This window comes from Arvicanthis niloticus, chromosome 4 (assembly GCF_011762505.2).
Source record: "Arvicanthis niloticus isolate mArvNil1 chromosome 4, mArvNil1.pat.X, whole genome shotgun sequence".
Taxonomy (NCBI): Eukaryota; Metazoa; Chordata; class Mammalia; order Rodentia; family Muridae; genus Arvicanthis; species Arvicanthis niloticus.
The window spans coordinates 120,283,992-120,305,959 of record NC_047661.1 but is presented as its reverse complement, the minus strand read 5'-3'; the positions used below and the strand labels follow the sequence as shown (position 1 = coordinate 120,305,959).

Genomic DNA, 21,968 nt, shown 5'->3' with positions numbered 1-21,968 from the left:
GGATCCCTGCTTCCTCTGGGTTCTTGGAGGTTGGGGACAGAGCTGCCACACAAGATCTGCTTAGTGCTCTGGCCCAGATCGGAAGGAATCAGTGTTCCCGGCCAGGAGTGACTTCCTGGGTCCTATTGGTTCCCAGTTACTCCCTGTTTAGGGCGGGCCCTGCTGTCTGCTTACCTAGGACACTGCCTGAGTTCGAGTGCCTGGGATCCCTGCTTCCTCTGGGTTCTTGGATGTTAGGGGCAGAGCTGCCACCCAAGATCTGCTCAGTGCTCTGGCCCAGACTGGAAGGAACCAGTGTTCCGGGCCGGGAGTGACCAAGTACATCTATTTTTATGCGTCTATCCTTACTTCCTTCGACAATAGAAATCCTCTCTAACAAAACCAAATCCTCACACCACCCACATTCACTCTCAAAAGGGAAGCCACATTTAGCATGTTAGTGTATTTCTTCCAGAACTGTCCTTTGCAAATACAAATATGTGTGGTACTCTATCTACTCTTCCCATCCCCCTACATGATACTGTGACAATGTTCTAGTATCAGGAAATCTCCCAGAGCCATAATTTTGAGTGACTGCATGTACAATACCCACTGATTAATCATTCTACTTGTGTGGAATGAGATGGGGTGGGTAGAGAACACTTAGCCCTCGTGTTCCTAGGGTGGAGGACCCCCTTCACTAACCAGGAAGGACAGTTATGGAAACACGTGATTGGCTCTTCCCCAACCCTCATTGCCAGGGCCAGGACTCCTATGGCAGCTGGGCATCAACTTACTCATTTTCCAAAAAGATTCTTCGAGGAGCAGAGGCTTTGGAGTTCGTTTTTTTTTTCTGGAGTTGCTAGTGGTTCCTCACATAGGGTAGCTCATCCATTAGGAAAGATTGTGCTTTTTAAGCATCCTCCTGCCTCAGGGGCAGGCCTGCTGTCAGTGGTGGGGTTTATTGGGAAGGAAAGGGATAGGGTTGGGGTTCGCCAAATTGGCTGCTTCTCCAGCCAGGTTCAGGCAGTCTTTATGACTGTGTACAGCTGCTCACCTCTTGGGTTTCTGTGGCAGGCTCTCATTGTCTTAACTCTGATGGTGGGAAAGAGAGCCAAGAGTGCAATTAATCACACCCCTGTACCTCAGTGAATATGACTATAGTTAGCATTTCTTTAGTATTTCTTCTGCGACAGACTGCACTTCTCCCTGTAATGTACCCATGAATCCCAGGGAGTAGTGTTACTCTTAATATTGCTAACTTATGCATGGCCAAACAAATGCCTGCTCAAATCCTTGTGCCAGTGGTAGAGCTGGTTTTCCTAGTTCCTTTCCATCCATGTCATATCAGAAAGACTACATAAACTTTTCTGCACAAGCGTAGTAGCTTGAGCTTGTAGGCTCTCCCGAGTCTCTCTCTCTCATTATCGAATCTGTCATTTTTTTTTTTTAGAATATTTTATAGTTGCTACAGATGCCTTTTAACACAATTTATAGCAACTTTTGGCTGTTGAGAAGATTTCTGCCTTTAATGCTGTGAGATCTTTTTAACTTTCCTTCATGACTTAACTCTGTCTCAGCTTTTGTGCTTACACGGTCCCTACCCATCTGGTAGATTTGCATCTGTATTTAACCTGGGTTCCTATAGTTTTCTTTTAAAAGCACAACTTTTACCAAATTATTTCACATGAAAGAACCTTTTCTACTCTTTTGCTATTGTTTCGTTTTAAAGTGAGAGATCAGTTGATTGAGGACAATCACAGGATTCTAATGCATTCTACTGACACAGGTTTTGGTATCGGTTTTATGCAGTGAGTTGGTGCTTCTGTAGGCCAAGATTTCTCCCAAACTTTATAATACTTGTTAGTCTTTACAAGGATAAACCCATAGGAAACTGTGCCAAACTAACTTGTTAGCAGTTGGGTGAAAATGTGTAAGTGCTTTTTGTACTGAAGTAGTATATATGATGTGTGAACTGTTCTTTCAAAGCTCAGGAATACTGATAAGATAGTTTCAACGAAGCTCCTAAGTCAAAACTATCCTCTCAGTATTCTAAATAGCCCTAAGCTTTAAGTAGTTTACTGTTAGTTATTAGCTCCATAGTAGTTCTGCCTGGTTCCTGTATTGTGCAATCTAATTTTTAAGCACTCTAAATGTGTAGTTTTACTTTTCTTCTGTCTTTTGCCTACTCTGTACTATTGACAATTCTAGTTTCTTTGCCAATCTTGTGTGTGTGTGTGTGTGTGTGTGTGTGTGTGTGTGTGTAAGTACCTCCATGCCTGGCCTGTGGGGTCAAAGGTCAACTACAGGTGTCTTCCTCAGTCTTGCTTCACTTTTCTTTTTACAGAGTCGCTCAATGAACCTGGAGCTTACTGATTAGCTAGAGCCTCAGGCCAGTGAGCCCCTGGGGCCTTTGATCTTTAACCCTTGAGGGCCAGGGTTACAGGCACACATTGCCCCATTGGGTCTTTAGTGTGCACGCTGGGGAGCTAAGGAATTGAAGTTGGTTTCTTCCTGCTTACTTGGGAAGCACTTGATCCTCTCCAGTGTCTGTTTAGCCATCTCTCCAGCCTCAGGCCAACATTTTAATTTTTAATTCATATATGGAATTTTAAAATTCAGTATATAAATAAATTTTGTTCCTTGATAAAATTTGAGAGCCTTGACATTTTAATAAAGACTTTAAATCTATTTACGTTTATTTTTATAGCAGACATCCTTGTTTTTGTGTTATTTTGCTTTATGGCCTCCCCACTTCCTTCTTGACTCTTTATTGCCTTGCTGCTGCTCCCCCTTTATCCTGATATATAGACTAGATTTTGTACACATTTTCCTACTTAGGATTGCCTACCTGCATTTATCTGAAATCTTAATTAACATATATAATCCTAGATTTCCAAATCATGCCAAGAATGAAGCAATCTCTTGACCTTTTACTTTGCTAGATGGTATAATTACCATGCAGCAACTTTTTGAAAACAATCTATGATCATGAAACTATAATTTTGTTTTAACATATTTACCATAAAACAACTCTGGTACCTTTTCTTCACTTCAGGAGCTGGTGAATATTGCTGAACTTATGGAAACTGTTGCTACAGACTCTTAAGTGTTCAATATCACCCATTCCAAAGTATTTCATCATTGAAAAGAAACCACAGAAGCCTTGGTAACTTTGAAGGACATGTTCTAGGTCCCCTAACTTGAGGAGCAGTGTTACACTTCAGAGGGTATCCCCAAACTCAACTCTTGCCATTTCTATTGCACTATGCATTTTACTAGAAGCAGTGGAGATGGTGAAAAAGCTTGAAGCTCTTTGGGACTAGAGGACAAGTGAGCAGAGGAGAAAGGATTTGAAGCCCAGAGAAAGAAAGGTGGTAGCATTTGGTTTAGAAAAGCAAGAAATATGTAGCTATCGCTTCAACAGAAATATAAAGAAAATGTGTAGACTTTGCCTGCCTGCCTGTGTCATCTCAGGAGGGGCCTGAAGCTGGTGAGATGTTCTGTTGTGATAATAAGTCTCAGAAGAGGTCTTAGTTTGAGCATCTTTGGGTGATTTGGCTCCTCCTGTGCCGGGATTTTCCTTCTGTTCGCTTTTATTGAGTTTTAATAAGAAACCATCTGGTGGAATATTTTGGACTTAGGTTGATATTTAACATGCAGAACAGGCTGGTTTCAAGAGTGACTATTTAGCCACCAAATAAAATAAAAAATAAAGGCGATGATTATAGCCCAGATTACACCACGCTCTAACCTTTCCTGATTGACATAACGGTTCTGGTCAATTATCTTTCAGTCGAGAAACAAAATCTTTGGGGACCATCAGCTCAGAAAAATTCTGGCATGAGGAAATGGCTAGCTTTTCTCCTCAATATCAGAGATTCCGGAAGTCAACCCACTAGACCTAAAATATGCCCTGAGGGAGGCAGAGGAGAGTCAAGCTGGAGTTCAGCTTCCATGAACATGGATTGCTCCTGGGCAGAGCAACAGAGCAGCTGCTCATTTATGTAGGACCCAGTTCATCATTAAAGTATTTCTTTCATTTTTTTCTTTAATTTTTTATACCAAATACAATAACTACGTGCTAAGATATTGAGATTACTGAAATGAGATTACAAGCTAGAAAGCTGGCAAGCTTGAGTCTTACAAGTTTTTAAAGCTTTTCTTTGTTAGGAGAGGGGTTGGTGTCCAGATATTCTGAAGGATTATATTGCTTGTATCCATTTTTCCTCTCCTCCATGTATCTTTTCATGCCAAGGAGTATGGTCACTCTCAGGGTCATTCTGCAGATAATGTTATTAGCTCCATCTTGAAGACAAAACCTCAAACATACTTAGTTGAGATAATATACAAAAATATCTCTTCAAACTGGACAATAACCATTGTACACATGCTTATTCATTTGCGTGGAACTATCGGCCCTATACATGGTGTAATTAGTTCTTCAGTAAATATTTGTTTATGCAGATGGTCAGGGTGATGTTGATATTTATATGTGACTCTTTCTCCTCTGACTGACTGGTGGCATTCTTTTTACCACGACTCCAGGCAGACTTGACTCTTGTAAACAATCGTAACTCATCTCCACACTGGATACTTGTGCTGGCTAGTGTTATGTCAGTGACACACCAAGTGGAGTTATCTGACAGGAAGGAGCCTAAATTGAGAAAACTTCCTCTATAAGCTCTGGCTGAAAGGCATATTTTAATTAATTATGATAAAGGAGGGCCCAGCCCATTGTGGCTGGTTCCATCCCTGGGCTGGTGGTTCTAGGTTCTGTAAGAAAGCTGCTTGAGTTCCTTTTCCTACTTCCTCCAATGATGGACTATGATCTGGAAGCATAAGCCAAACATACTCTTTCCTTCCCAACTTACTTTTGGTCATGGTGTTTTGTCACAGTAACGGAAACCCTAACTAAGACAGTGTTACTGTAAGTCCTTGGAATCTTTCTAGTACATGTTCAATTTCATTAACTACATCTACACGTTCAGTTTCATTAACTTTTTGAACTCACATCATTCACTCAATATAGTGTAAGGCTGGCTACTGGGGCTCCGGGTTGAAGCTCATATGCTTTTCCTGTCATGCAATCTTATTGACTCTACTTCATTTGTATGCAGGATGATTGAATTTGAACGGAATGCCACTCCTGGATAGGCCTGGCCTACTGATCTTTAGGCTTCTAATTCAGTTTCAAAATAGAAACCATGGTTTGCAGCTATGAATTCAGTGGCAATGTGCTTGTCTATCAACTGCAACAGCCCAGGTTCAATCCCCAGCCTTGAATCAAACACTTGATACCATAATATCTGCTTCTCTTTTCCCATACTTCATTTATAAATATGTTTTACAATATATTATGTCACCGGACCATACAACAATGAAGGTCAAATATCTTGTATTAAAGCTTTGCCTGATCAATATATTTGTTCTATTGTATAGACGCCTGGATGCAAGGTTTGGCCATCCTCTGGTCTAAAATCATGGTGACAATGCTGACCCTGCAGAGTGGTCCAAGGCTAAGGCTGTGATTCCCAGCCCCGCTGCTCACCTGAGAGGTCTAGGAAGTATATATGAGTGATCTAGCTTCAGTTTGGGATCTGAGTTTTAAACCAACTCATTACTCTGTTCAGTATTTCTGGATCTATAGTCAGGACAGCTGCTCACGTTGATCACTGTGCATGTGGATGTACACAGGATCATCTAATAATGAGACAGGATTCTCTGTGCTTTTTAATAAAGTGAGAGGTGGGCTTAGTCTTCTTTGTGGCTTAAGGTACATAAATAAGTGCACAGAAGCAGCCTGGAGAATGGAGAGAAACACAGTATGTGTGTGGGTTGGGGGGGCGCGGAGCAAAGTGCCTGACTCTTACCCTAGACTTATTTTCTCTGCATTTCACTGGCTTTGATATTTATGTACTATCTGTAGCATACACACACATATATGTTACACATATATATATAATTATATATATAACATATATAATTATATATTATATGTAATATATATTATAATTTATATATGTATATGTGTGTGTATGTGTGTGTGTATATATATATATATATATATATATATATATATATATATATATATATATATAATTCTTTTCCCACATTTTCCCTTAGAATAGGTAGACTACATATTGGTAGTATCTTTCTCTCTTGGGCATTAAGACATACACTAGAATTTGAGAAGCTCCATGTTAATTTATAGTAGTCAAGAAAGCATTGGCAGTACAGATGGAAAGCAACATTAGCTGATGTTCTGATAGAAGTGGAGCTATCAGATGAGAGATCACATGATGGACCACGCAGGCCTCAGAACAAATCCAAATTTCTTTGTGTGAGTCTGTGCAATCCCATTCTCCAATTTCTGGCTCTATAAAATAAACAAAATACCTTCATTTCCTGGTTGTTTGGTTAAACGGTTTATAGATGGCATCTTCTAGTTGGCAACTAGTCATAATTTGCCACTTGTAGAGTGCTTAGTAAGCGCCACGTCTCAGTACCATGGTCACTCAGGGTGAGTCTTTCTTTTTAGTTAAACTTTGATGGATAATTCTAAATCCTGATAATGGGGATGAGCAGTCACATGGGGGTTTGTTTTGTTTTTAGTGCCTTCCTAGAATCTAAGTCTCTTCTTGTAGTATTTGCATTGACCTTCCAGGTCCTCTAATCGGTTTGATCTTTCTATCAGATAGAAATGCTCTCTCCTTCCATGTTCCTCAGAACTAGATGAGCCAAGATCCAAACATCACTTGTCAGCCACATGCAGTCCACCTAGCAAATGGTGTTCAGAGAAGGGGGCTTTAAGTTTTTAAGTTTTGGCTGCTCTGCAGAAAGGAGTGGGTTCAAAGAGGCATAGACACTGGAAGATGCTGCAAGTGGTCCCACCGAGACATGGTAGCTGTGGGATGGGCATTCTTCTTTATGTCTCCTCTAGTCAAATGAAGAGTTTGGATCATGAGGACTGTGGCTGTGGACACCTGCGTATGTAGTCATACATGCCCATGTGTGAGCATGTGTCCACATGCTTTCAGATTTGCCTTGTCAGTAAACTTAAGGAAGGACCTTAGAAAGCCTTTCTCTCTCTCTCTCTCTCTCTCTCTCTCTCTCTCTGTCTCTGTCTCTCTCTTTCTCTCAGTGCTGTCATGAAAACACTATGTGTTGCTTATGGAATTTTAGCTCCATAGCCTGAAGTTGGAGAGTTTCCTACACTGTCAGATCTCTTAACAGTAGCAGTCTACTCCTGCACCTTTACAACACTTCTGCCTCGTCATAGAAGGCTATCTGAGCACCCTTCTGTCTGTTTCTGTTATGCATACATCACTCTTTGTCAAGTATAAGGATGAGGCTAAGCCACAGCCCAGGGGTAGAGAGTCCACCTCAAGCCAGTTACTGCCTGAATCCCGCTGCCTCCCATCCTCAGGCATTGCCTGCTTGATTGAATGAACCAGTATCTCTCATGCCTTATTTGTCTAAGTTAGAACATATCTGCTGCAGGTCAATATTGCACTGAAATGGATCATGGTACTCTGTTAACAAACACTGCTTTAACCCAGCACTGACTCCAGTCCACATTAACAGGACAGAAATTTTATTCTCTTGTAAATATGTGGGTGTTTGCAAGATTCAGATATGTGGCATACTGAACTTCCAAAGTGGTAAGAACGGTGTGATTATTTGGATTGCAAAGAGATCTTTTGCTCTTGGATATCCCTTTAAAAATAGTGGCAGTGTCTTTAGTGGAAAAGGCTTTTGAATGTCTTTCATATACATGATCTCATTTGTTCCTGTCCGCATTCTTATGGACTAAGTGGGGTTGTGACTATTATCTGCATGCTTTATGGCTTAGTCATTTGATATGTGATTTCCTTTACAAAAAGTCAACCCGTTGCTTCCTTAGAAAGCATAATCGATTGTGAGAGTATACCTCACTCCATTTGCTCATATATAGTCTAGAAAGTGCCCTGATTATCTCTTGCTATGTAACAAATTACTCCCAAATTTAATGGTTTAGAATGACATCTCAGTATGTCTTACATTTTTTATTCAGTAGTTTAATAGTGGTAGGCTGGGTACCTATGATGCATGGGGAGTCACCTGAGATCACTTGGTTCGATACTCAGCACTAGACATGAGGTCTAGCTGAACTAGATACACCAAGATGGCTTTTTCCTTGAGTTCAGTGCCTTGACAGAGATGCTCAGAAGGCTGGGATCTCAAGTAGGATGCCTGTGTAGACTTGGGCTCCTGCAGATGGTATGTAGAGAAGCTAAGCAGATTCAGCTCTATATCAGTTCTGTCATATTCATTCTATCTATCTATCTATCTATCTATCTATCTATCTATCTATCTATCTATCTCTCTATCATCTCTCCATGTGTCTTACTACATAGCCCAGGCTGGCCTTAAAGTTGACATCTGCTTACCTCATTATATACCTGCTAGGATGACAGGTTTGCATTATTAGGCTATGTTCTCAAGACCAAAGAAAGCCATGGAATGTACCCCAATTCTAGGGCTGTGGTATGTATCCTACTCCTCAGTGGAAAGGGTATTAGAGACTTTGTTATAATCTTTAAACCCCAACAATCCCCTTTCTTTGCTAGAATGCTTTCATCTTAACTGAAAAAAAAAAAAACACTTAAGTTCTCATTTTGTAATAGCAGCAGGACCCAGGCAGCATTGGGTTTTGGCAGAAGATCCAGGATCTTGTCGTTCCAATCAGATGTAGTATGTTCCTCTGAGTGTGGTTCCTTCCAACCTCTGAGGAAAGCAACACGTTATGTGGTACCCATTCTCCAACATGCAGTGTTGAGACAGATGATGAATGCAACAAATGTCCTCACTCAGAAATGGGGAAGAAAGAAGCACACCTTTGTCTGTGCACTGTCTGAATAATTGCTTGCTACCACATCATTTTTATTAGAGCAGTAATATAACAAAAGAACATATATAATTATATATTACACATAATTAGCATTTATTCTTTCACTTATTTTTCTCAATTTGTAGTATTTTATAAATGTTAAAAATAATCAGTCAGCACTTTTGGTATTCCCTTCAGACATTAAAATGTAGCCAAATTCATTACTTCAATGTGTGTGTTTGAGACAACCTTATGTAATCCAAGATATTTGAAATTCGTTATATGGCCAAGGCTGGCTTTGAACTTCTGATCCTCCTATCAAATCTTCTAAAGCTGCTCATGCAATATACTTCTGAGCTTATTGGTTGTATTTTCTACTGTCTAGACTGCCACAGGCAATATCAACAAAATTTCTGCCATCCCAGAAGCAGGGCACTGGCCTCCAATAGTTATCATATTATGATATAATATTTAACCCCCCATAAATAGTCATTAGTAGTACTTCTTGGGTCCACCCATCTTCATAAGCTTCTATCCACTTTCTGGTTCTAAAAAGGTGGGCTGAGCTCTTGCTGTGACAATAGCTAAGTAGCAGGTTCGGGTCCTATCATTTATTACTGCATAATAAGTTACGCTTAAGCATGGCTATCAGTCGCCACTCTTTCACAGCATTAAGATTTTGCTGCTTGGGAATTAGACATAGAGCTCTGCAGGGAGATCGCTCTGCTCTATGACAACTTAACTGAAGTCATTTGGTAATGTTTGACTGGTGTGTAGGTCTGTTAGGAGAGTTAGGATGGATTTCACTCAATACTGACAACATGGCAAGTTTGTCTGGAAGGTGGGTCCTAGCTGGGACTATGTACTGGGGTAATTGTCTGTACATGGCCCTAATAGGGTAGCCTTAGACTTCTTACATGGTGACTTAGCATCCTAGAGAGAGTATTCCAAGAGCTCAGAATTAGAAAATGCTGATTTCCTAAGACCTAGACCAGCATCGGCCCAGCTTCACTTCAGCTCTGTTTTATTGGCTAAAATAGAGTTCCCCCAGACTCATGGGCTTGATAGACTTCATGTGTCCATGAGTAGAAAAATAACCTCTAGCTTTTACAGGGATGTCTGAATCAGTGAGCAACTCCAAATTAGACCATCAAAGTTCTGGCTCCCGTTCTTCCCTTGCTCCACTTGTCTGAGTGGATTCAAATACCTCAGCATTGTTTTATGTCATCAGCAAAATGGGGATGGTGATACCTGTTGTCACTCAGTGGCTCTGGGGCATCTGTGTTGTGGCTCTCTTTAAATAATTAGCATTCCGACAGCACATTCTAAATTGCTCTAGGAAGTAGAATGATGAATTACTATAACTAATTGGGCCATTAAAAAGTTTCAGCATTTTTATATTGAGAGACAAAATTGGGTCTCAGTATTAATTGTATAGTATTAGCAGGGCCACAGAGAAACAGGTACACACAGAACCCCTGTATATCAAGCACAGAACTGCACATCTTAATATGTATGCCCTCTGTCGTTCCTGTACCAGGTAATATACATTTCTCACAGAATCTTTGCAACATCCTTTTGAGGAAAGCAGTATTATTAACAGCTTAATCATAGTTCTCTGAAACATTTTAGTTCTGGAGTTTAAATTCTAACATATCCTTTGCATATTTATGCATAATACATCTTAAAAAGAATCTAATGAAAACTTTAGTAACGTCTGTAGGGGTTTTGTTTAAGTTCTATGGAAACTGTCCCTTTTTACTTTGTACAAATATTCTTGCAAAACGAGATAAAAGCAAATCTATGAAGATATCAAAGTGAAGTAACTAGAGGAATATTTAAAAAAAACGGATGTGAGAAATGAGAAGGCACTCATTTTACTCACAGCAGCTGGAAGGAAGACGGGTGGTTGTCCCAGTGGGTCAGAGTTCGGGTGGTTGTCCCAGTGGGTCAGAGGTGGGGTGGTTGTTACAATAGGTCAGAGGATGGGTGGTTGTCCCCGTGGATCAGGGGTCACATGGTTGTCACAGTGTGTGCAGAGGATGGGTGTAGCAAAATTTTCTCTGTCCAACCAGTTTAAATATTAATACAACAAGAAGCCTGTGATTGGACAGGGAAAAGGGAGGCAGAGCTAAGGGTTTCAGAGACAGGACAGAAAGAGAAGGAAGGAAGACGGAGCAAGAGGAAGATGATCCAGATTTTGTGTGGCTTTGAATAGCCACAGGTAGCTATAAATATCTTATAAGAGATGGATAATTATAGGACAATTTGTCTTATCTAGGAGGGCAATTTATATCATTATCAATTGGCTCTGAAATTATTGTTTGGGCATCTTGTGAATTGAGAATTTATTGATATATAAATCTGACTGATTAATTATAAGCTTCTAGAGTTTTGATTTACTGGGTTAAGGGGATTTGTGACCACCAACCACAGGGGGTGGATGGTTGAGAAGGTACAGGAGGCTCTGAGGCAGGCAAACTGGAAAAGGGAAGACTGCCAACTGGGGCTAGCCAAGAGGCAGTGAGACTGCAGGGCAGAGAGTAGCTGGGAATAGCATGGGAGCTTGTGGCTCTTTTTTAATATTTCTCACAACAAATGGGAGGTTGTCTCAGTTGGTTAGAAGATGGGTGGTTGTCACAGTAGATGCAAAGTAGGGCTGTAAGCCAAGGATGAGATGTGCAACCTTGAAAAGGCAGTTTCTTCCCTTGGACCACTAGAGACCCTGTATAACTCATGTTAATGACAATATTCATTTACGACTCTAAGTAAGGGTAATAAAACACTAGATCCAACCAGCAAATCTACCTAGTAAGGAAGTGGCAATGCAGGTTGGAAGGTAAGGTTAGAAAATGTTATATTAAATTAGAAAAAGAAGTACATGAAATTCTGACTTGGAAGATAACAATTAATAGAATGGCCCTGGAGACTGAGAAAACCAACAATGGCAGAGAATTAATATAAAATTAATACTGATCTGGGACATCAATAAGATCATTTTTAAGAAGTCTAATCAGTTCTTTCTGCAAATGTTTGTCGAGCCTCCTGTGTGTTAGGTATAAAAGGTGAAATGCTATCAAAAACTCTCCTCTGTGATGGAACTTACACTTGAGGTTGAGGGTTGAGGCCTAGTAAGTACATTGCAGGGTGTGTTTTGTATGTCTTTAGCAGAACAATGTACAGGAGAAGAATAGAGCGTGGATGGAAGACTTCACTTGAGAGATGGCGAGTGGATGAACTGGGGTCACTCTGTTTCCTACTTCCCGGAGGAAGTGAGGCCTCAAAGGGCACAGTGTAGGCAACAGCAGCAAGTACAGACAGAGGGACTTCGATGGAAGCAGGGCTGGTGTGATCACGGAATAACAAAAACAAAGCAAAGACTCAAAAGATGTCACCCAGAGAACGGTAGCAGCGAGAAGCAAAGGGGAGTGTTGGAGTTCTGGGTATATTTGAAGGTGGAACCAAGATTTACTGGACGGTTAGGACTTGGGTAGAAGAGGAGCAACAGAAACGTTGTGGAGGTTTGTTCTGTTTTAAACATTTTATCTATGTATACAGGTGATGTGCCTGAATGTCTGAACACCGTATGGATGCATTGCCCACAGAGGGCAGAGGGGGCATCAGATCATTTGGGGATTTAAAATGAACCAAGAGTAGCCAGTTGCTCAGATGAAGACAGTGAGAAGAACAAGTCATGGTGCTGGAGACGGAGCTAGGACTTGGTTTAGACGTCAGGCACCAGATGTGTCGTAGGTGTCAGTTCACGCTTGGATCACGCTTGTGCCGTGACATATGGATACGGAGGTTGGTGGAGGGGGCTGGGCTACAGGCATGAATTTATTATACCCAAGATATCAGATTAAGTTTTCAATAGTGTAGAATAATAGAAGAGAGACAAGGTCCAGAGCCTGAGCCTGGGGAGTAAGTGCCAAGATGAGAAGAAACATCGGGAGAAGCAGAGTAAAGACCTGAACATAGAGAATAAAGCCAATTAAGCAAATCTTGGAAACCCAGCAGAAAAAAAAAAAAAAAACAGTTTCAAAGAGTAGAGGTGTCTGGTCCAAATCTTCTTGTTAACTGAGTAAGATGAGGCTGAGAATGGCCATGAGCTTAGTTAAGAAGAATCTTTGTCACCTTGATAAAATGTCACCTGCAGAGGTGTGCAGATGCAGCCTGACTGGGGAAGTGTCAAGAAAGAATGGGAAGACAGCAATTGGAAGCCAGTCATTCTTTCAGAGAGTTTTTCTTGATGATGTAAGACATCATAAGCCCAGGTGTCCTAATAGATGTATTTGGACGTTTGGGAAGTAAAAGGAGGTATAGATTGTTTTGGAGAGTGAGTGACTAGGAGGGTTAAGAAATTAGGCAACTATTGCCTGATTGACAGGGAGTGTGAAGAAAGTGTGAGAGAGGCCTTTGTTTCCTGGAGCTACTCTGTCTGGGCCTTTTCAAACCAGTATTCTTTTTTTTTTTTTAAATTTTTTCAAAATTTATTTTTATTTATTTATTTATTTATTTATTTATTTTTGCAAACCAGTATTCTTGGAGAAAGCTATTTCCTCCAGTGCTGAGAACACAGGAGGAAAGACCGGAAAGGAATGAAACATGCTAAACTGTTGCTGATGAAACGTAAGCAAGCCTTCTGGACCACCACACATAATTCCCTGGCATCTCTTTCCCTATGTTTTTCTCTGGTCCTTGATTCTTCTCCTTACCTGTGTTGACACAGGCACCTATGCTGGGGTGTACAGGTTTCTGGAAGCAGACCACTGGTTTTCTGTACCTGGTGGTTTTGCTCCTCTTTCAGTCAGCATTCTCCACGTTACTCTCTAATGAGAAGTGAACACATTTTCAGTGGCTTACGGTCGACTGGATTCTTCCCGGCTATGTGTCGCTGGAGGTCAATTGAATATGCCTCTGGATATTCTCCTTCTGGGTCTGAGTCTGAAGGAAGACTCCACACTTATATGGTGCTCTTCTCTGGCAGAAGGGAAAGAACAATGGCAGAGTCACATGATGCCCACCAAGCTCCTCTCAGGAAGTGCTAATTGTCACTTTAGCTTACATTTTATTACGGAAGACAAGTCCATACCTACATCTGATGTCAATGGGATAAGAAAGTACATGCTTCTTTTCAGAAGGAAAACAAATAATTTGGAACAATCATATAATTAGCTACAAATTTTTCCAGGTGTAGCAGGAAAAAAAAATCCTCCTCAAACAATACAATCGGGCAAATTACCTCTTCTCAACCATGATTGACATCTAGCCCTCGGGGGTAACCTCAAGGAGATTAGACACTTCGGATGAATTTCTGGGTATAATTTTACGTCTGGGCCTGAGGGTTATTTAGCTTTAGAATTTAGAAAATACCCTACCTTCAGGGAGTAGAAGCATGCATTTCATCACAGATGTTATGGGCATTATAATTTTAAAAGAAACGGTGCCCAATTTTATAAGACACATAATATAAGCAGGGAGAGCAGGTCCCATCCAGACCTGTCACTGAGATGCTCATACAGTCTGCACTCTCAGGGTCTACTTAAAAATACAACGAAATAAGAAGCAGTGGGAAGAAGGAGCTGTGCTCTCAATTCAGTAAGAGAAAAAAAAAAATCCAAATTTGGTAAAGAATTCTTTATTCTTTGTCTACCAGGGGGTTTTCATAGCTTAACAAAAAGCTTGGGTAGTTTTCCTCATGATACTATGCTACCAGGCTTCTGGCTTCATGACTTCCGGTGTCTTGCAGGAAGCAATGACGTGAATGCCTAGCCATTTTCTCCTGTCAGAGAGAAAAAAGAGTGGGAACGAACGAAGCCTCCTATGTCCCAACTGATGCAGCCCTGGTCTGTGGGCTCCGGTGCTTCCGAGTTTCCTTCCATTAACACAGGAGTCTTAGTCTTTATCTTAGTGAGTCTTTTCCTCTTTGTTTACAAATATGTGATTGTGACCACTGACAACGGACATGCCAAGAACTTAGCCAGAGCCCAAACTGTGTACCACTATGGGGTTTTGTCCTCCATAGATTTGTCCAATGACCCAGCTCGGGAGAAAAGAGTCAGGTGATGCGTTCCCAGTGGTAGCTCACTTCCCACCAGCTCACCACTGGTGTCCTCATTAGGATGTTTTTCTTCCTCTCAGAAGGTTTTTTTTTTTTTTTTTTTTTTTCCTCCACCTCAGCCTCTCACCACAGTGAATTTACTGTCTGTGAAGGGGACTGGGTAGCTGTCCCCTGAGACAGAATTTGGTTTATTTTTAGTGCAGGCAGTTTGGAAAAATGACTTTCTCTCTGTACAAGCACTCCTTTCAGGATCCGACACTTCTCACTCTGGACAATCTGTAAGCAGATCGTCCCTGCCTTCATTTTGAAGACGGAAGCATTGTCGTATCACAAGGAAAAAGTTAGTGGGAGGCGTCATCCCAAACGTGTTTTTCTTGGGTTTGCTGGTCTCGGACCTGTAGAGATGTTTAGTTGTGTAAAATTGCAAGTTAGTCTGACTAAATTGGGCAGATTGCTAGTAAGATGCCCCACTCCCTCGGTCCCAATTGATCCCCTGAGCCATCCGTACTCCCTAAAAGTGTTATTATTACTATCAGGCTACATGCTCAAAAATTATTTCCCTTGGGAACACACACCTAACCCAGACAAAAAGATTACTTTTTTGTATTTGTTGTTTTACTCTTCCAATACCCTTTGTCCCAGCTTTCTTGTTTATTTCTGTCTTCTTACCTTAGGTCTCACCCTTATGTTCCCGTTCCCTGTCCACTGCTAGGTTGAACCGTATGAAATTGCCAATATTCCAGAGGGTTTTTTTTTTTTTTTTTACCTACGAAGGCGGTGATGATTTCATACAGTTGAAGATAACGCAGTTAGAACGAAGTGGTAAATTGGGAAAATTGTCATGCGAAAAAAAATGCAAATTTATTGACCAAGTCAACTACAAGTCGATAACAGGCAACAGTGAAGAGTGTGCACCGAAGCTTCAACACGGTTCTCTGTAACAGGGAGGATAATTAGCATATTAAATGAGAAGCTAATATTTTGGAATACTGGAACAGAATTTCCACTTCTGATAGGAAAAAAAGTATAACTGAGATGCACACATGGATGTTAATGTGCCAAGATTCTCTGTGCGCAGTGGCTGTGACCACCACTTGGCATGTGCAATGTGTTCAGATCTCTAGGAAATGTAACTCCCTCTCTCCCCACCCCTTCCTCCCCCTTCCTGTACTTTTCCTGATTAGACTTCTGAAAAACCCACACTTATTTTGTCTATGTTCTCTCTTATTCATTGTGTCTCCTGTGATCTGGTTTCTATCCCAACACATGTATGTACGTATGTACGTATGTATGTATGTATACATATGTGTACATCTTTTAACCAAGGCCACTGATGGCTTTGAAAAATCCATAGGAAGCTTCTTTTGCCTTTATCTTACTTAGCTTCCTTGCTATGTTTGATAGGATGGCCTGTGGCCTGCTTCTAAATATTTCCCCTCTCTCCCTGATTTACATGCTCTGTTTCTTGTGGTTTATGGATAGGTCCTCAGTCCAGTTTAGCCTTGGTTAGACACAAAACAAGATCATGCTTTGGTTACTGTGTATCTCAGAGCCCAGGTTAGTACAGACACCGAAAGGTCCTTATCTCCACTTGTGGAATAAATGAAAGAAGAAACTGGAGAATTTATAGCACTTTGTTATTCATTAGTCCTTGCAGATCTATATCTAGATCTATCTATCTATCTATCTATCTATCTATCTATCTATCTATCTATCTATCTATCTATCTATCTATCTATCTATATCTTGCTTCAGTCCCTACTTCCAGAACTTCTTTATGGATATCACCATTTACATCTTTATTAATGTCTAGCAGTGAAGGGGTCACATTCTTTGTGCTTCTGTTGCTGCTGCTGCTCCACAGGTGAGTATGCCCAGTGGTTTCTCCTTCATGGCTTCCTGGAGCTCTGAGCAGACATACAACACCATGCCTCTTGTTTTTAGTAACTAGTGTCTCAGAAGGGAAAACGTAGTCATGCCCTTTCCCCCTCCCCGGGATGTATCACTTAGGGGGCTGATAAAGCACATCCTGCACACAGTCATCACTTGTTGCTCACTTAGACATATGACCCGACAAAGGGCAAAACAACTCATGGTGAACAAAAGAAACACAGCAGCAGAGACTGTGACCCACGTGTGTGCTTTATGCAAGTGTAATTTCTGTTGTTTTGGTTGGAAAACAGCTGCAGGTGTCCTCTAATTATAACCCCATTTTCACAAATATCAACTGTCATATTTAATCTGTTATACTTACCATATAGCCCACTGTTACAGCACATTTCTTTCATTATAAATTTAGTAGCAGAATTTCAAATGCTCCAGCTAACATTCAGGCTAGTCAATTAATGCATTATTTACAAGTTAAATGTTATTAAAAACAGGTTCTTAATTTGCTAATGATTTAGTAGACCCAAGGCAATATTCCAATTTTTTTTTTTTTTTTTTTTGGTTGTTGTTGTTGAAAATGGGAGAAGGTTTAGAACAGTTGGGGTAGGAGGATGTGAGGGATATTTTGGCTCCCTCATCATCTGAATTTTGTTTCGGCTTTCTTCTTTATTGTGCGTTGGTTTGGAAGCCTTTGTTAGCTGCATCTTATTGGAGAAGAAAGACTTACAAGATGCAAACAGCACAGATGCTATCGTGAAGGGTAGGTTCTGGAAAAGTCACCAGGCAGTTTCTAAGGACTCTGTACAGTCCAGTGTACTCTGATAAGCCGCCACTGAAATTGCACAGCAGGGTCAGAAGTCAAGGAAATTAAACGTCATGAGCATCCCACCATTGTCTGTCGACAAAAACAGAATATATGCCTTTTAAAATATGCTGTGAAAAAATGTTTTTTTTTCCCTGAGGTTCTGGGGTCTCAGAATAATCGCCACACTCTGGATTGTGTTTCGTGGCTGTTGTTCTTTTCTTCTTCGTCGTTTGACCCAGATTGTTTGGGATGTATCCTTCATGCGTGTTGCTCCATAGCAAACAACTGACTTACAGAAGGGGACCCGGGTAGTTCTGTGGTGGACAGGCTCTCATGTACCATGGATCCTCTTGTGTAACAGTCTCTGCAGAGCCTCTCATGACCAGGACTCTGGCCTTTAACCTCCTCATTTTCTTCTGCCTCCTTCTATTAATTTCTCAAAAACTCAAGCTCCACGCTCTTAATGAAACAGCGTTAGTACTAAGTCTGTCCCATAGCTGTTCTCTCAAATGGAGTGATTTACTGTATAGATTTAAAGTCTTCATATGACATACTGCTTTGATCCACCTCTACCTGCCGACATGGTCACCAGAGTTAAGCCAATGAACACACCCATGCCAAGTATTGTTGTCTTTTTTTCTCTTCCCTTTCCTCCTCTTCTCTTCTTCTTTCTTTCACTGTGATGATAATCTTTAAAATTTATTTTCTTGTTCTAATTCTTCTCTGAGTTTGGCGTTGTTCTATTTTTTGAGACTGAGTCTTATTTGTAGTTGGTCTTAAATTCGTGGTTTTCCTGCCTCCGGCTTTGAAATTCTGAGATTTACAGACATAGGTTATTATTATTATTATGGCCTTCTCTGAGGTTGTATAGGTTTTTTTAATTTGTGTTATACAACGTATATTCCTATGTGATATATATTATATATATATATATATATATATAATATATATATATAAAATAAGATATTGAGTAAAACAACAATAACACAAATCTGTGTATTAGTAGTGGGACCTGAGTGAGTTCTCTTCCCTCCCATTTCAGGAAACCCATCCTTCTGTCTGCTTACATTCCCTCTCATTCAAGGTCTACTATATAACCCAGGCTGAACGTGAATCTTCTTGCCTTAGCTTACCAAGAACTAGGACTACAAACCTGTGCTACCATGTCTATCTTTCCCATTTCTTAAATACAGACAAAACTATCCTTACTTACTTAATTGTAAGAATCAATGAGATTATGTACTCTTGTGAAAAATTTAGTTAAAAGGTAGTGCCCAAAATATACAAGTTGTTGTTGCTTTAATAAAGTAAAATCTTTTCATCTATTTGTTTGTCTGTCTATCATCATCATCATCATTATCATCATTTATCTATCATCTATCTTCTATTTATTTACCTATCCTCTATTTATTTTTATCTATCTATCTATCTATCTATCTATCTATCTATCTATCTACATAGTTCTAGGCTTGTGTTTGTCACTGAAAAATCTTAATTCCCTTTGGCACCAATAAATAGGTCATAAACATTTCTTGTTTCAAAATTCATCCAAAACACAATTTTCTCAAGGACAAGGGCTAAGCTCCTTTCTCTTGGCTGTCTTGTTTGTGTAGAATGTGGATGAGTGCTGGGTTCTCCATGTTCTAGGAGCTATTGTATCTCTTGGCAAATACCCTCTTCCTCCATCAACCACCCATATAATGAAACTCTGGAGTTTTCATTCTTCCTCTTTCCAGCCTGGGATATTACCTTTCAAAGTAAATTATTGGCAAACAAGCCTTGATTTAGGAGGAACTAAAACAAAGATAAACAGATTTAGAACAATAGACAAAGATAAGATATTAAACACTGTGAAAAGATTTCAATAATGGACCGTATTCATTCATTTGGTAAACATACTAAATAATATTTTGTAGCCACCCGTGGCCATGGGCGAACTGAGTTCATCTGAAAAGGCGGTTGGAAATGAAAAGGGGGAGACAGAGAGGTGAGAGAAGCATGAAGACAAGACAAAGTTTTCTGATCAAGGCTTGAAGTTTAATATTCAGCTTTTTTAATTTAAAGGGAAAGCCTCACCAAACCCCGTTTTGTTTCAGCTGGAGATGGGTGGGGGAACCTATCCTTTGTCACTGCTGGAGATGGGTGGGGGAACACATCCTTTGTCACAGCCAGAGACATCTCAAGGTAAGCTGAGAGGGCAGTCTATTCTTCTAAGTTCCTGTAGCAAGTTGTACGTGCAGCCAAGATGGGTAACTCCACCTAGGTCCTATTATTTGGTCTATTGTGGTAAACAAGGTCTTTCAGGCCTGCTCAAGGCTGGGGGTAGGGCACAATTCCCCCTTATTAGTTTTTTAAAGATGAACAGTGCCAGAGGCTGGATGGGGCACAAGATTTCATCCCATCTAGGTTAAAGAGTGGCCAGGTGACTGTGCCTGCCTTAGGTTGGTGTCTAATATTGCTCCTTATTACCTGTCATGGAGAACATACATAACATTATTGATGTATGCTTCTTTCTTAGGTCTATAGGAGCTCAAGATTACTTTTACCTGTCTTTACTGTCTTTGTCTATGGCACACTCTTTCCCATACAGACCAAAGCCACATTCATACCAAAGGACTTGTGATCATGTACTCAATGCAATTCTTCATAGTGATGGATAACTGCCATGATGAATAGCTGAGCTTTCTGAGAGTGATCCTGTGTGATGGCAACCAATCTGTTTAAGATACAAAGTTCAAAGGTTAAAAGCAACAGGATTATTCAAGCAGTGTAGAAAATAAAGTTATAAGCGGGAATGTCCAAGGTATCTAATCCAGCTGCTAATTGGCAGGGATCAGACACAAAGTCTGGCCACCAGGTATATAGTGGGTGGCTTTAAGTATTGATAAAACACACTTACTCTCCAGTAAGAGTGGAGACTGTATGCCATGTTAACTCAGCTGGCTGACAAGGATTTTGAGCCATCTTCACCATGAGAATCATAATCATTAGGCTCAAGATCTGTGTTCACTGAAGGACAAATCTTTCAGGCAGCCAAAGGGCTCCATTTTCTTTTTGTGAAAAACACAGACTGAGTCACAACTCCAAATTAAAACAGGGTGTGGACCATTTCATGTATTAGTTAGGGGTCTCTCCATTTGACCCTGGCAAATGGGCTGGAAGTGACTGGATGCCAGTGGTGATCTGCTGCAGACTGACCTTTAGCATCAGTTTGCAAAAATCATTAAAACAAATAAGACAAAAGCAAGATGTGCTTTTGGTGACCTTGGAGGGTATAATTCCTCCTCTTCAGTTTTTAAAAGCCAATTTTTCAGAGTGCAATGCGCACCTTCAACAAGCCCTTGCCCCATTGGATTATAAGGAATTCCAGTTTTATGTTCGATACCAAATTCCTTACAAAATGATGTAAAGTTGTTTCCAGTATAGGCTGGCCCATTATCTGTCTTGATGACTGTAAGTAATCCCATAGCATTAAAGGCTTGTAAGCAATGGTACCCAGTTTGTACCATACTCTCTCAGGTGATGGGAGGTGGTGGTCCAAATGGACCAGGTCCTACTTTCCTACAGAACCTTTACTGTAGAGAAGATATGTGAAAAGGAACAAGTCAGCCTGAAAAATCATGGCAAGGAGCTATAAGAGTTTAATGACAAAAATGGCAAGCAGAGGGTTGGACTGAAAAGGATGTAGCACTGTTCTGTAAGGTGAGGCTTAAAGGTAGATACTGCAGATAAAATTACCCATCACCTTAGGTCAGTATTTCTATTTTGACCAAGCTTCAAGAATGGCATATGTAGCTTGATCATGCTAGCCCTTTTTGTCCTGGGAATACTTTTATTCCTGCCCATCATGTTAAAGCTTATCTTTAACAACATCAACATGTTAGCAGCTGAAGCACATGGCTCAAACCTGAAAATGGACTTCCAGACAGAGTTATTAAATTAACAGGCTGGCAAATCAAGGACAGGTAAGATTCTGAACAGAGACTTACTAACCTAAGATAGAAATGCATTGCTTTGGATAATGCATATTCCATGATGGGTAAAGAAGACATTCTTGTCAGAACAATCTAAGTCAGGCTCAGTCTTGTTAATGAAATAAAAAAGGGAGAGAGGCAGATAGCCTTTGGGGCTGCTTGGCAAGAATCTGACATGGGCCAAGGACAAGGAAATGTGTTGCTTGGCAGGAACATGACATTGGCCAAGGACAAGGAAGTAGGCTTCAGGCAGAAATCTGACATTAGGCTAGAACAAAAAAGTAATTTCAGGCAGGAGTCTAAATCTTAGGCTAGAATAAGGAAGTATGCTTCAGACATGAAAATGACTTTGGCCTAAGACAGAGAAGTAGGCTCAGATATTTTGGTCAT

At 40.5% G+C, this 21,968-nt stretch overlaps 1 long non-coding RNA gene across 1 annotated transcript in view; it reads left to right on the top strand.

Annotated features, from left to right (window-relative positions):
* Window positions 1–11,001: 11,001 nt before the first annotated feature.
* Window positions 11,002–21,968, top strand: part of LOC143442149 (uncharacterized) — a 54,639-nt gene continuing 43,672 nt past the window's right edge. Inside the window, exons 1-2 of the long non-coding RNA XR_013110161.1 lie at window positions 11,002–11,075; window positions 12,020–12,372. This is a non-coding gene — a long non-coding RNA (uncharacterized LOC143442149). The remainder of the gene's footprint in view (window positions 11,076–12,019; window positions 12,373–21,968) is intronic.